This window comes from Arvicanthis niloticus, unplaced genomic scaffold (assembly GCF_011762505.2).
Source record: "Arvicanthis niloticus isolate mArvNil1 unplaced genomic scaffold, mArvNil1.pat.X pat_scaffold_1474_arrow_ctg1, whole genome shotgun sequence".
Taxonomy (NCBI): Eukaryota; Metazoa; Chordata; class Mammalia; order Rodentia; family Muridae; genus Arvicanthis; species Arvicanthis niloticus.
Window position 1 is genome coordinate 21,013 of NW_023045433.1, and position 12,044 is coordinate 33,056.

The 12,044-nt window shown below is 42.9% G+C and overlaps 1 pseudogene; it reads right to left on the bottom strand.

The window, feature by feature from the left end:
* Window positions 1-8,479: 8,479 nt before the first annotated feature.
* On the bottom strand, window positions 8,480-12,018 carry LOC117701613 (protein shisa-3 homolog; annotated as a pseudogene).
* Window positions 12,019-12,044: the final 26 nt, after the last annotated feature.

A 12,044-nucleotide genomic window follows, 5' to 3' on the forward strand; every position in this document is an offset into this window, starting at 1 on the left:
CTCTCAGGAACCTAGGACATTTAACACAGTAAATGTGCCTCTTGGCTGGTACTTCACTCAGTGTTCCCTGGGAGACAGCATCAGCAGTCAGGAGAACTTACTGCAAAGCTCTCTCTCACCCAGGCAGGTAAAGGGATAATGCCAAACAAGAGAGCCATGGATTGTGTTGTCATTAAAGAGAGTCAGTGAGTCCTTTTCCTTCCCAACAGGTAAAAGCATGTTATCTCAGCATTTAATGATATACTTTAATTTTTCAATTCAGAGTCCCAGATAGCTGATGTGACATTCACAGTAGGTTAATTTGTTCTGTACTCAGTGCCACACTCATAACCTATGATTTAAAGATGACCTTTCAGAAAACAAATGCTAGTCAGAAAGCAATGGGTGGTATCCTTTTTAATCAGTGTATAACTATTATAAAGCTATTCATCAAACACTTGGTCTTTGATGGTTCCTGGTCTTAAAACTTGCATCATGAAACGAATCGTTAGTCTGATAATTAAGCTACAAAATTTATCAAGGAAATGCCCCACTCATTCACACCATGGTGAACAAGTATAAAGAATTCCTTCTGTCCGTTGCTTACAATAGCACCGTGTGGTCCGTGCCTCATAAATGCTTTGTAATGATGAGTATTTCCGGACTGTTTCTTAAACATATCGTAGTCTGATTTTTCTCACATTAAAATAAAACACTTGTGAAACTTAGTTATACTTTGCTGTGTTTTAATTAACCTTCAACAGTTATTAAAATGGAATGTAAGGTAAATCTTAAGAAAAGGAAATAAATGCCTTTCGTGTTTCGTATTGATTTACTTTCTGTAGAAAAGCAGCTGGTTGAGGTTTTTGGTGTGTGTGTGTGTGTGTGTTTGTATGTGTGTTTTGGTTTTTTTTTTTTTTGGATAGGTTTATGGTTTGCATGAAATAATATTTAAGGTGATTCAGGCAAATGCATGGCTTTTGTGTAAATCCTTATATTTATTTCTGTCTTATGAAACTTTACCATGACCTAAGTAGACCTGAATATTCAGTGGACAAGCTAATCAGTCCTCCACACAACTTTTTTTTTTTTAAAGAAATAAATGGGTTGTTTTACAAGTTCCAACAAATTCAGCTAAATCTTATTATTATTATTATTATTATTATTATTATTATTATTATTATTATTATTATTATTTAATTGAATCTTCTGTTTAGCTTGCCTCCAAGAACTCTTCTTTAGAAAGTTCATAAAACTTCTCAGCAAATAAATCTTCCTTAACTAGGAAGAAAGGTGGACTGGCCTGTGCGCTCACTTTGAATTAGCAGCAGCTTTCCGTTGGTAAGTACGCTCTGGTGGAGATGAGATTCCCAGTCGTAGACTAGAAGCCATAAATGCAGCGAGTGCCCCGTTTGCAGCCTCCTCGGGCTCATTTCTCACCTTTTCAAGTGTATGAAGTTAAAGTAAGACGGCAGCCTTGGAAGGCAGCTATGAAAGGCTGCAGTTTGCTTTAAAAAAAAATAATAAAATAGACATTCAGCTCCGTGGAAAAGCCATTCCTGCCGACACGGCTGTAACGATCGTGATGCTGCATGCGTGGATAAGTGTCGAATCTGTGCTTAAAGTGGTTCTCTCAGGTTTGTGTATCTTGATGTTTGATGCACTGTGTTTTATAAATAGTTACAAATGTTGAGTATCAACTCCATTTCTATGCACTGTCCCGTGTCATCGGCCTTTTGTGAATGTGCATGTTTTAAACTGCAAATTTTAAACATTTTTGTCCTCTAATTGTTATTAAAAAATAAAATAAACTTTACCATTATATAAAGGAACTGGCTGGTATTGATTGCTACTTTTAGAAATTATGTTGCTTTATAAAGGCACAAACCCACGGTAACTATAGTCTGGGATGCTGTATCCAACTGGTCACTTCATAACATTTACAGCTGTATTTAAATCAATTTAATTCAACTAAATGAGATAGAATATTAGTCCTAATTTGATAGGAGAGTAGTTTGTGTACTTAATGCAAATATTTTTTTTTGGAAAGTTACTATATTTCAAATTTATTGTCTAGAAATGTCTGACAGGTATCTCTGCATTTTAAACCAGCTTGTCAGTAAACAGTTCACTAAAGGTCTCTGTCCTTTTGTGTTGGATGAATTTTCATAGGTTCTCTAAACCCACTTTAAAGAGAGAGGGAGAGGTGGCCAAGTTTAGCCAACATTTGAAGGAAGTAACCATAAAATAATAAAATGGGCCAAAAGTATATGGAAACATGGAATAAGTGTCATTTTTTTTTTTCAGAAACAAGCATCTTTTAATAAAAGCTCACCCAATGAAGATGTATTTGGTAAACTGCTAGAATCGAAGTTCTTAATACAGGGGTACTAAAATGAGATACTGAAAAGCATCTGATTTGACAACACCATGTCTGTTTAGCTGTTGGGAGCCCCTGTCCTTCTTCCCAGACTTCCTGAGGCACCTGGTGGTCGATCTTCATGCAAAGCCCCAGTAAAACAGTTTATGGAGAAGTTACCTCTGTGTTCTATTACAGTTTACACACTAACTGCCATTCCCCTTTAAAAGGGTGGGGGTTACATGTGTGCTGATACTGACGCCTTGACTTAGGATGCCTTCTGCTGTTGCTATAGGCAACAGCAAACTTGAAACACACCCTCACAATTCGGTATGTCATCCCCATTTAAAGTCTGTTTTCTCATGCTTACAGCATCTTTAACTTAAAGCTACCATTGCTGTAACACAGCCACCCCAGTTTAATGAAGAGAAGCCTTTCAAACCTGGATAATTTCACAAGTAAGCTTATAAAACGGTGTTGGAAAATATGAAATATGTTATAACGTTTGGTCTTTATTAAGTACAGACTGGGTAGCTAGCGATTGCAAGAAAAACGCTGTCAGAAAATCTCACTAATAATGAACGTTCATTGAAAGTTCTAAATAACTAGGCATGTAGTAATACGTGTTAACACTTTGCTCCCTAAATAACTTAGCATGCTTATAAATTTGTATTTTCCCTAAACATACATGAAATTTTAAAAAGTAAAATGATACCAGTTTAGTGTAATGTATCAGATTCCTGGTTGTAACTGTATATATTTTAGGAAGCCTTTTAGTTATTTCAGTTTAGGGAATTTTTTTCCTGTGGGTTCAAATCCACCTAATGCAGACACACAGAAAGAAAGAAAGAAAGAAAGAAAGAAAGAAAGAAAGAAAGAAAGAAAGAAAGAAAGATAGATATGCCGGGTGGTGGTGGCACAAGCCTTTAATCCCAGCACTTGGGAGGCAGAGGCAGGCAGATTTCTGAGTTCAAGGCCAGCCTGGTCTACAGAGTGAGTTCCAGGACAGCCAGGGCTACACAGAGAAACCCTGTCTCGAAAAAAACAACAAAAAAAAGAAAGAAAGAAAGAGAAAGAAAGAAAGAAAGAAAGAAAGAAAGAAAGAAGAGAAAGGAAGAAAGAAAGAGAAAGAAAGAAAGAAAGAAAGAAAGAAAGAAAGAAAGAAAGAAAGAAAGAGAAAAAGCAGGCAGAAAAAATAAGAGTAAACAGTCTATCCATTTGGACAATTCAAAATATAATCCGTAGGCTTTGGAATGAATAATCAATTTTAAAGCAAAATTACTCTGTTAGATTTGTTTCCTAAAGCTTATGATAAAGTGAATGCAAAGCCCAGGCAGTGGTTTGGGCCCATGTGTTAAAGGCTCGGTCCACAGGTGGTAGTACTGGGAGGTGGGGCCTAGTGGAAGATGTTTGGAGACAGGTTCTCAAGGAGGGTAACCCTGGCCCCTCCTCAATCCTGCTCTTCCCTGCCACTCATGAAGGATGAAGCTTTGCTTCCTACATGTTCCTGCTCTGATATGCTGTCATGAGCCCAAAGCAAACAGAACCTCCCAAACTGAGCCCAAATAAACCTTTTTATATTCTAAAGTTCAGCCTCAGATATTTTGTGACAGTGCTGGAAAACTGACTAATGGCAACCATAGCACTCCAGACGCTGGACCAATAATGGGCAACAACAGGAATTTGGCCATTTCTCAAGAGGCCAATGATTCATCAAGACATCATTTTCTGTTCTCCATCCCCAGTCAGAGGTACATGCTATCCCACAGCAACTGGCCTTTCATTTTTACTTTACAGTATTTTTACTCTCCATACCATTAATTTCTATCCATTAATTTCTACCCAGATCCCTCCCCATTAGAGTGCAGCTGATCTGAGAGAGTGGTTCTTCTCCGGACAGCTCAAAGCAACAAGCTACTATTAACATTCCCATCTTACAAATGAAAAAAGCAAGAGGTAAAGCAAATAGTCAAAAGACCCTTCTAAGCAAGAGCCAGAAAATAACCAGACATAAAAGCTCAAAAGTCAAACTTGGTGTCTTCCATTTCTTACATGTAAAGTGGGAAATGTGCATCATCTAATGTTCCTTTCCGTGCTCTCATGATATAGCATGAACTTCATATCTATCCGGACCCATGATGCTATAGGATATGCAAGACACAGTGCAACTAGTCACTTTCCCCCAGTGGATTTTCTGAGAAATATTTTGGGATGTTTTCCTAAGAAACGTGGTCCTTCTAGGCTGATGTCATAAAGAACACAGAGTTGCAGAGCTGACCTCCCAGGACACAAGGGTTATCTCTCCTATCCTGTTTGTCGTCCTAGGACATGCTGCTCATCCTTCTACTGTGGTTTCCCCATCTATAAGACAAGCATAGGACAGTCCTACATCAGAGGGAGGACTGACTGGAAACTCAGCAAGGTAGTGTAGAAGTGTCTTGAGAAATGAGTGATGATTAATAAATCTAATTATAGGAATGACCACGTTTCAAAATGTAGAATTCTAGTTTTTGTAACCATCACATTTTGAGGATGCTGAGACTCTTAATTCTTTGTGAAAAATAATAAGATGTTCATCCAGATAACTTGCCACTGTGTTTTGTGGTAGTGGGACACAGTGAGCATGTCCTCAGAGATTCCAAATGGCATGACTGATCCCCCATGTTTAATTGTCCAAAAATGAAGATATGAGCAATTCACAGTCCCTCATAAAATATTTCAAGGCTGCCACTTGCATTTAATATGTTTGGAGAATATGAAATAGTAACGATTGGTCTTTGCCTCCAAGTACAAACTACTAGCAATTGAAAGAAAAACACTGTCAGAATAATTTCATTAACATTGAATGTCTAATGCAATTTTTAAATAGCCAGGTATGTAGTATATGTTAACACTTTTTACTTCCTTAATAACTTAACTTGCGATGTTGATGTTCAAGAGTTCTAATCTGACCCTGGGTGCTCCTGACGCTTTTACCTTCACAGATCTTGCCTCTTAATTCCATTACTCTTCTCTACTGCCCCCCCCCATTAGTGTTCCTCACTCAAACCCACCACATGGTTTTCCAGCTCACACCCCACAGCAGGCCCTCAGTATGAGTCTGTCCATCCTGCATCACTGTTATAACCACAGCATCCTAAAGACTAGGCTATAGACGCATCTTCTTCTACCTGACTGTGAGCTCCCTGGGAGAAGGGATGATATCGATTCTCCATTTTTTTTTTTTGCATGTGTATGTGTGATGTTTGCACATGTGTGTATGTGTGTTTGCAGGGGGTGCCACATTTGTATGTGGACTGTGTATGTGGAAGCCCGAGGATTATTATCAGGAGTCTCTTTGATTGCCTGCCCTCTACCTTATTCATTGAGGCAGGGTTCCTCAGTTGAACTAGAGCTCACTGATTTAGCTAGTCTAACTAGCCAGCTTGCCAGAGATCCCCTGTCTTCAACTTCATAGGGAAGTTGGAAATACAAAGTGGCTGCCATACTCATTCAGCATTTATGTGGATGTCAAGGACCCAAACTCCCGCCTCTCAGACTTGTACGTTTATCCACTGAGCCATGTTCCTGGTCAATATAGAGCTTTTTCTAAAGCACCTGCAACATCCCATCTCAAGCCCTAGTTGCCTTGTCCCAGCCAGTAATGGAGAGTAGAGGTATCTGGGATAGGAACTGCATTTAATTCCACTTGGAGTTTTCAATGGAGCCTCACACAGGGCCAGACCCAAATGTAAGGAATGTGATTCAAAGGCTTGTTGAAAGAGACACGTCTAAAACTTACCAAGGGATGGCTTTATTATGTTAAGATCACAAATAGTATTAGCAGCCACTTAGCTTCCAAAGAGAAGGCTTGTACAAAGATACATTTTGTGTCACCAAGTACATGAGTATATGATTTGATTCAATGTCACTGAATGCCACATGACAATAAATTACATACACAACACCATCCTAGTTTTAAACACTATATAGCCAGCTGATTGGTTGGCGAATCCCACAGCAGCAGGGAAGTCTAGATGAGAGCACTCCATGAATCACTCGGCACCAGTGTGCCTAAAGAATGCATTCTGTTCTCCAAAGTAGCAGGAAACAAAGTATAGCCACTGACAAACTGGATCTGTGCTTAGCACGGGATGGGGCATTTCTGTACTCGAGCAGACACTGTGGAACTGGGCATGAAAGGGCGAAATTGGCTCAGTCACCTCTCTGTGAGTCCTTAATAGTCTGCTGAAGCTTCCATTCTCTCTCTCTCTCTCTCTCTCTCTCTCTCTCTCTCTCTCTCTCTCTCTCTCTCTTCCCTCTCCCCCTCCCACTCTCTCAGTCTTGCTCCCTCTGGCTCTTGTTCTTGCTCTCTCCCCCTCTCTCCCCCTCCCTCCCTCTCATTAGCACACAGAATGGGTTTATTTTAATTACAGATATATTGCCTGTAATTCATTTTTTTGACAATTAGAGAGATTACAAAATAAGAAACATTCATTGCACTTAGTAGGGCCAAGAATCAGCACATTAAAGCAGGGTGTGACATCACACAGCCATAACCCCAGGGTGGGGGGTGCTGAGGCGGCAGGATTATGAGTTCTAGACCAGCCTTGCTATGTAGGGACACCCTATCTCAAAAAACAAACTAAATACGTTTTAAAGCAGGTGTCATCCTGGTGTTTAAATCATTCTCTACACACCAACTCCAATATTAACTTGCTGCAGAAAGTCTCTTCCTCCGTTTCCAAATCTGAAGATGGCAAGTATAATACCTCTGAGTTGTTTGGAGGATCGGGGGCGTTAACACACAACTGCTCAGCACTGGGCTTGGCTTGTGAAGTTAACTTAAAACTGTCAAAGAAATGGTCCAGAGATACTACAACCAGGATGCTGATCCAGTTGTGTGGGTCTGAGCACAGTCTCAAACATTTGTTCTTTACATCCCGCTGTCTCTTTAGTTGTTTTGCGTGTAATCTTGACTACTTGGGAGAAAGACCAAATTTGCATGTGGGAGAAAGGACTCGGAGTTGGCACCCCTCTAACTTCCTGGCAAAGGAGTAATGCCTTCCAACTGGTTTTCTCTGACCCTCAACTGGAAAACAAGGAAGCCAATTAACCCTCCTAGGGCAGGATTCTACCTCTGTTGAGTTAGGACAGGGCTACTGAAGATGATACCTGACAGAACAAATTCCCATAAGCTAGACTCTCCAAGTGCACCAGTGGTGGTAGTAAAGGAGATGGGGCACGTGGATGAACAGGAAAGGAATTGGTAACAGGTGGGTGCATTGCCTGAGGAGGGTTGGGCTGAGCCCACAGTAGGGCAGGACTGAGCTCACAGTAGAGTAGGACTAGTAATGTCACATCTTCTATGTATAACAAAAACCCAGAACATTCTATGGAAAAATATCCGGGTAGTCAAACTCTACAGGCCAAGTGACATGTGAGGACCACAGAGAGACTGTTTTTAAGGACTCTATAAAAACAGACCTCTGCTGCTTTCCAAAGTCCTGAGGATGCCAATTTTACCTTAATTTTAAAAGATGGAGTGTGGGATAAAAATCTATCCTCTTATTAGATAGCAAAAGAATTGTCACTAAGAGCATAAAATAAAAAAATCCTGATTTGAAGACTTCAAATAGAGGAAACCAGATAAACTTATTTATTGTTTCTAGCCTGGTCCTTATGCGTTGTAACCAGATATCAAACACAGTGGCACATAAAATGTGGAATACTGACTGCTCACACTAATGCCCACCCCCCGACTTTGAGCAAAGTTACAGTGTGACTTCTAAATAATTAGTACTGTCAATGTGGTAAGTAAATTAAATTACAAATCTTCACTTTTATATATAATTCTTTATACAAATAAATGTTTTAAGACCCAATTGTCCAACTTCCGTTTAAACACTAATATTGCTGAACAAAAAGTCTGCAATAAATATTCCCTCAGGTTGGCGGGGAAGGTGATTTTTACCCAGAATCTGTGTTACAACAAATGTCTGAGTATATATTTAAAATTTTAAGCTTCCATGTGGTTACTGAAACCTTGTATTTTGGAAAAAGAAAACTCACATTTTAAACAAATTTGTTATTAATTTAAGAAGTAAATGTTCTCATCGTACTAATATTACTTATGGTTAGGTTGCTCCAAAAATTATAAATAGGTAGTTCACTGGCCTTTAAGCTTACTTAACAGTTAGTTTTTAAGTGAACCTTTATAATTAAAGTTAAGTATATGTCTTTCCTTATTTATGTATATATTTGTACTGTAATTCAACACAGGAAAAGGAACACAGAGCACTTTTCTACAAAGAATAGCTGAATTGTCCAGTAAAATATTTTCTTTCAACTTGGAAACTGAACATCAAGCTGATGAATATTTTAACAAAAGGTGAATAAGTTGTCATGTTCACCATGGTTGCTAGGTCTCCTGTAATTGTAGCCAAGGACCTCAAGACCAGAAAGTGCCGAATCATTCTGGACCTTTCTTCCATGAGCTTGATGGGTTACCACAAATTTCCTCAGAAGTGAGAGTGACTTGGCCAAGACAGCAACACTCCACCTGGCTGCCTTTTTGCTCTATGGCCTATTCACAACCACCGCCCGTCAACTGGAACTGAAATCTGGACAGCTTTTCCCAGGTAATGGGGGCTCCTGCTGGAGAGGGTATGCAAAATACTGGGGCGACACCAGGAAACCGGATGGTTGGGTTAGGTGTATGGTGTGGCCAGTGGTGTAAGGTGGAGGTGATGAGGGTACCAAGCAGCTTGGCTCAGCCCTGGCAAAGGAGAACCTTCGGACCGATCCTCCTGTGGAGCTGGAGCTGGTGGCTGTGCTGGACTGCCTAGAAGCTGCTCTGAGACTGGTGGAGGTGAGGATCATGGGTAAGGTCTCTGTCTGATAGCTTCGGAGTGAGAAGCGGATCGGCTGCTGGAGGGCTCCTTGGGTCTCAAACAGGTGCAACAATAGATAGCCACTAACGAGCCCAAAATGATGAAGGCGATGAAGATGGAGCCGACGATCAGGAAGGGGACGTAGACGGCTCTGAAAGGCAAAAGCAGACATACACAGATGCAGGGTAAAAGCCACTCAAACCCTAGCCTCTGCTTTAGTGTCTTAAGAGACAGGAGGCAGAGGCTCATTATAGCTACCGCTGTCAGCTCCGTTTTTTTAGAGCATGTGACTGGCAACCTCCAAAGTACAAACCATGGTGAAGGAATGCTCTTCCTATTCCTGGCAGGGAGGACGCAAACGGGTGCTGTAGCCTCTGTTAGCAATTAGCCATCATACTGAACATCTGGAAGTCCGAAAGCCTATCGTCCTCTTCATGCACTGAAGGGAGAGGGTGGGCTTGGGAGGGTCACCATGCATGTGCTTTTAAATCTAGGTTTTAGGAGTTTGATCACGGTGGGACACTTAAAGGCCTAACCCATCTCCTAGACTGACAATCCATCTCCTGTCCAAACATTTCCAGACTAAGCAATGAGAACCAGGCCTGTTGAATGAAGCCCCAGGGTGTTATACAGCTCTAGAAAGAGCAGGAGAAAGCAATCCATGGTGAGCCCCAATTTACTGTGTCTCCCACCATCTCACAAATCACCAGTCTGACTCCAGATGTCATACCTCTGTGTCTATACTCCCACCCACAGAAAGAACAACATGTAGTTCTCAGTATTGGTGACCCAGACTCTTTTTCTAAGCACATTCCCAAGACAGAGCCCCCATCTCTAAAAGGCAGATAGAAAGAAGACGTTCTTTTCCAGAGGTATCAGGGCAGCTCTCTTGGTCTCTTCTCTGTGTAAAAGAGCCACGCTGAGATGCAGTCTCCAGCTTAGGGGCAGCCGACAAGACACCTGGGTTTACTCAGGCCCTTGAGCCTGGTTTTCTGTATCAGATTCGACATTTATCACAGAGGCCTTGTGAGATAGAAAACTCCCTCTTAGCCAGGTAAAAATACATGTCTTTTCCAAAGACTCAGCCAGGGAGTAACAGGTAGCAACTACCCATGGGCTACTAACTCTGAGTTCTTCAGCGTCCCTTATGTCCCCCATGTGAGTACAGTGGTGTGTACAGGCCAGGTGAAGTTAGCCTGCACTCCTTGTGTGCTGACCCCAACAGTTGTATGCTAGTTTCATCAATAAACTGACTCTTTGATGGCAATAGGCCCATTTTAAATTTGAGAAGAGGCCCGGTATAGTTGAGTCACTAGAGGTTAAACTGCTGGCAGGAGACAAAGTCACACTATCCATCTGGTTTGGCCTGGTCTCAGACTCAGTAAGTGGGGAGAGTGCTCCTATCCTCCGGTCTCTTTTTTGGACAATGCGCTCCCCACCCAGGAGGCAGGCTTAGCCCTGCCTAGAGGAGCAGAGAAGTTTGGTTTTCTAACAGGCTGTGATAGCCTAGAGCCCCCTGCTTTCCACTGTGTTGTCTAGAAACTACCTCCCAGATCCTCCGGACTGGGCTTTTTAACACTCCCCCCTCCCTCCCCCCCCCCCCAAATTAAATCCCAAAGGAAAACACCGAGATGCTGATCCCTCTTCTATGGGTTGTCAATCGCAGGATGGGATTCAAATGACTGCTCTTGTTTCTCTCCCCTGCCTTTCTGGGAATCTTAGTGTGCAGGCCCCGCTCGCTGCTTCCTCCCAGTCCGGGAGTCACAGGCTCTCAGCTCCGCAGGCTTCTCGGGTTTCCTGGCAGTAAAACCATCGCCTTGAGCTGTAAAGGCTTTCCCTGATGTTCCAACTCAAGTGGAAAACTTTTTTTCAAGGTGTAAATTTTCCTCAGCTGGGGACCTGAATTTACCTCTAATTGAGTGCAAGTGGACAAGTGAGCGGAAATTTGACCCGTGTTTTCCGACGTGAGAATAGGGGCCCTTGAGGAAGCCCTGTGACCCTGAATTTTAAATCCTCACCTCGAAGACTTGGTGTTTCTGAAAAGCGTGACAATAGGGGGTGGGCTAGAGAGGGTAATTGGATGCAGGGATTGAAAGGAAGTTGGAAGAGTGACGAAATGCTAGTACTGGACAAAAGAAAATAAGGGGTTGAAAAATCAGCCTGCGGAACTGTACTTGGGCTCTTGATCAGAGTCGCGTTCCCTGGCACCGGCACTTCTGGAGCTTCCCCCATTTGACCAGAGCGCCCAGGAAACCCAACCTAGCTCCAGCTGTCTTTCCCAGAAGCACCAGGTGCCCGCCAGCCCTGCAGTTCCTGCGAACCCTTGCAAACTTCCCCTAGGGCCGAACCGTGGGGACCACGTGCAGCTGGGATCCAAACTGCCAAGCGATAGGACCCCTGACCTGAAATACGATCACCCACTTTTTCCTCGATCCCTAGACCCAGCGGGGTTCACTTTGCGGCCTGAGCTAGTAAGGCCCGACCTGTGTCGGGTGGGCGAGCCTTGTCCGCCCAGGGATACCGCACTTACGCGCGGTGATGCCAGGATGCTCCAGCTCTCCGCGGTCGTTGGTGCAGCCGCCCTGCTCCAACCTGGCGTCGGCTGCAGCGCAGCAGTAGCGCAGCGCACACGAGCCGCAGCAAATGGTGGCGTCCTGCGTGTCGAAGTCCTCGGGGCACTGGAACCCCTCGTGGTAGTTGCCCTGCGCGTCCACCCAGCCGTGGCAATATTCCCCAGGCTGCTGCGCGCCCCGCCGGGCCCCAGCGCAGCAAGCCCACGAGCAGACAGAGCGCCAGCAGCGCCCCCATCGCCGCCCCGCGCCCGGTGGCAGCTG